Source organism: Chiloscyllium plagiosum, unplaced genomic scaffold (assembly GCF_037043375.1).
Source record: "Chiloscyllium plagiosum isolate Xiang-an unplaced genomic scaffold, Cpla_swu_hap1 HiC_scaffold_40, whole genome shotgun sequence".
Classification (NCBI taxonomy): domain Eukaryota; kingdom Metazoa; phylum Chordata; class Chondrichthyes; order Orectolobiformes; family Hemiscylliidae; genus Chiloscyllium; species Chiloscyllium plagiosum.
This window is the reverse complement of record NW_028270178.1, coordinates 26,329,013-26,333,420: the sequence shown is the minus strand read 5'-3', so window position 1 is coordinate 26,333,420 and position 4,408 is coordinate 26,329,013.

Here is a 4,408-nt window from a genome sequence, read left to right as displayed (position 1 = left end):
CACATCCATCCAAAAGTGCTGGAGGAGCTCAGCAGCACCCCCACACGGCCATATACTGATTTACTGATGGGAAGACGAAAGATAGAATTTTAACATGAACTGATACAGTATTATGTAAAAATAATAACAGCTACAATATACAACAGTATTTAAATACAAACATGAACAGTTATACGAACTGCAATATTTAGATATAAACTCAAATATGTCCAATATAAACAAAATTTCAGTTGCAATGCACAATAATATTGCATGTAAACACAGTCAGCTTTCATACACAATATTTTTGCAGGCACAAACAGCTCCAACATTTAACAATACATAATGTATATTATATACATAAAACATGAAATAATGAGGATATAAAGGACTTGCAGGAAGGAAATTAATGAACTGTTGCAAAATTTGCAGTTGATGCAAAAGTAGGTTGAAAGGCAAGTTGGGAAATTGCATGTGCTTTCTTAGGTACAGGGATAGTGATGGTCTTCTCGAAGAACATGAGGACTTCAACTTGTTGCAGGGATAGGTGGACGTTATTGGTGAATATATCCACCAATCTAAGTGCACGGCTAGTGTCTCCATCCAGGCCCGTCGTTTTCCTTGGTTTGACTCTCAGCAAGACCGTGTTGACATGTGCAGTGGCGAACAAGGCAACAGGTACTCTGGAGTTGTTGGGGCAGCTGTCACTGCGCCACTGGCATTCTGCTCAAACAAACCAGAGAAAGCATTGAACGCCCAGGGAGCAATGCGTCTTTGTCTACTGCCTTCCTCTGCTTCATTTTGTCTCCCGTAACGTTGTTTCGCCCTTGCCATATGCGGCAGGAATCTGTTTGGTAGGAATGGGCCTCTTATCTGGTTGGTACGCCCTTTTGGCATCTCTCATGGTCCGGTGGAGGGCAGATATGGATTCGCTGTCTTTACCTGGCTCTTCCCACTTGGATGTTACCCGTCCGGTCTTCAGTTCGGAATGGATTTCCTGGTTCACTCAATGTTTATGCTTGGGAAACAATCGGATTAAATTCTTCAATACACAATCCTCCACGCATTTGCCCATGATATCCGTGATGGTGGTGGTTTGATCATTAAGGTTTTCGGCTCGCTACTTGAACACGGTACAGTCTACCAATCTCAAGCAGTCCCAGAATCTGTCATTCACAGCCTCAGAGTAGCATTGTGCTTCCTTTTGTGAAGAGTCCTCCCATTTCAGATTGTGCTTGTGTGCTGTTTCCACAGCAGCAGAGACTAGAGCCTGAGGGCACACTCTCAGAGTGAATGGACCAGTTTTGCAAATGAGATGGAAATGAATTTCTTCAACCAAAGTGTGGTGAAACTGTGGAAATCATTGTCACAGACGACTGTGGAGGCCATGTCATTAGCTGTGTGATTATGCTGCTCATTTACAAAGGTTGTGTTGTCTTTGGTGTATTTCATGCAGTGTTTATCATTCAGCGGTTCCAGGGTGTCTAGTTTGAATGTGTTGTAGGGCTAATTTCATGATAGCTAACGGATAACTGCCTCAGGAAAAAGACTTTCAAATGTTAAAGCATGTACAATGAAAGGGGAGTGGGAATTCTTCTTGCTCAGCTTTTCTCTGGTCTGGTTTAGTTTGCTTTAGTGTTACCAATCAGTCAGTTTTTCAGACTGCTGGTGAAAGGAACAGCGACATGCAAGAAGTTGTTCCATGTTGAATCTCTCTCGGACATCTCTCCTGAAATAACATGTTATTGATTTTGCCTTGTGGTGTTTATGGGGATTGTTGCAGGAACTTGAAGCAATATTTAAGCTGGGATCGTCTGTTGGGTTTTAGGATACATTAAATTATTCTATATTCTTTTCTCTTTTGTTTGTGTTTCATTTGTACTCTCTATATAAATAAACTCTGTTTTATTTAAAACCGATGAATGTTGACCTGCTCCATCACTGCGGGAATATCCAGTTCACACTTGCTCAAAACCAGTCGAAAAATTAGTGCCTGGGCAACTATCTTGAAATATTTTGAGAGGGTCCGGCCTGGTCAATAATCACTGTATTAAAAATAGAGAAATATGGGATCCTGATTGATGAGTGAATCAAATGTTATGGGGAGAAGGAACGAGAATAGAATTGAAACATGGTTCCTTCACGAAAAAAGTGGCAGAGATGACTCGATGGGCTGAATGGCCTAATTCCGCTCCTACATTGCATGGCGTATATAACAACATTTAAAAATAGACACAAACTGCTCAAACGTAAAATAAACGTATATATTGCATTCTTTGTTGAAACATTGATGAAACAACTGGAATCCTGCCATTCATTGAAAATTCCCTGTCTTGCTTCATTCGTCGAACGGAGGTCCTTGAACTGAAGTAACAGTTCAGCTATCAGCGTGCAGGAGGCACAGATGCTGATATTTAGATTTTTCCAGGTTGCTGAAATGCGCACTTGGGAGCAAACTGTGCACCGTGACACACTGAAGGATTCACATGTCCATTTTCTGAAGGAGTTTCATGATCAAATAGACGCAAAACCACACCTATAGGGATCCAGAAACAAATCCATGCCTTCACACATACTTACACGTAAAAGCAGATGCACACCCACACACAGAAATGCAGTCGAAGTAAGAGATAGGAACACAATGACCAAAAAAAAGGACACATGCATACAGTCGACTCAAACACACACATACACACACAATAATACAGTAAAACTGAAATGTGGGAACACACCTACACAAAGACTACAGAAACATTCCTACACCCTTACACCACACACATAGGAATACAATCAGAGTGCAGAAGGGGGCACACCTGCTCACACATGCGTGCACGCACACAAACAAACACATGAACATAGACGTACTATGGCATATAGAAACACACTCACGTATGGACAGAACGCACACATCGACATACAAAGAAATACAGTCATACTGGGTGAGAGAAACCAAGCCACACAAGAGTGTGCATGCACGCGCGTGCGCACACTCGCACACGTACAAAAATACAGACATACTGACTGAGGTATGAAAACTCCCATGTGCATACCGAATGCACACATATCCACACACACAGAAATACATTCATACTGAGCTATAGATACACATCTCCACACAGACACAAAATCACATCCACACCCTCACACACACATAAACGTACACAGAGTAAGAGACATTCCACATCAATCTGCAAACATCTTATGCATATGCACAAGCAAATTCAAACACAGTTCCTGAGCCAAGCCACAATTAAATATCGATAGAGAGCGACTCTCAGAAACAAACAGAGACACACCCACAGAGATGCACAGAGAGATCCTGCTGGGAGCACAGAAAGACCTTTTATCACGGACAGATAGCCAAACACACTCTGAACAATAAACTCACCTGATTAAACAAGAGCACAGCCAGGCAGAGAGCCACCCCGGACTCCCACAATAATAAACTGGCACTCAGAGACACACAAACACATGGGGTCACAGAACCATCATGACATGCTGACAATATCAAACACACATACACAAACACACACACACACATACACATACATACACACACACACAGACGCACACACACACACACACTCACAAAACCACATTGGCACACTAACATGCACCCACATAAAAAAGACTCAACTTCACAGACACCCCCTCATACAGAGTGAATAACATTCCAAAACACATAAACACATGAATGTGAAACCACGGAAATATTTCCCTATACGCACAAATAGAAACCCACACAAAGATGCATAAGCACATTCATAATGTGTCACACTCCAACGGCAAAAACCGAGGGACACACACACAATTTTGACGGTATTAGGCAAGAACTTTCGAAAGCTGATTGGAGACAGATGTTCGCAGGCAAAGGGACGGCTGGAAAATGGGAAGACTTTTGAAATGAGATTACAAGAATCCAGAGAAAATATACTTATGTCAGAGTGAAAGGGTAGGCTGGATGACGAAAGAAATTGAGGGTTTGGTTAAGAAAAAGAAGGAAGCATATGTCAGGTATAGACAGGATAGATAGAGTGAAACCAGAGAAGAGTATAAAGGAAGAAGGAGTATACTTAAGAGCGAAATCAGTAGGGCAAAAGGGAGACATGAGATAGAGTTGACAAATCGATTTAAGGAGAATCCAAAGGGTTTTGCAAATATATTGAGGACAAAAGGGAGAGAATAGGGCCCTTCAAAGATCAGCAAGGAGGTCTTTGTGTGGAGCCACAGAAAATGGGGGAGATACTATAAGGAAATATTGCATCAGTATTTACTGTGGAAAAGGATATGAAGATATAGACTGTAGGGAAATAGATGGTAACATCTTGCGAAATGTCCAGACTATAGCGGAGGAAGTGCTGGATGATTTGAAACGGTTAAAGGTGGATAAATCCCCAGGACCTGATCAGCCGAGATCTCTGTGGGAAGT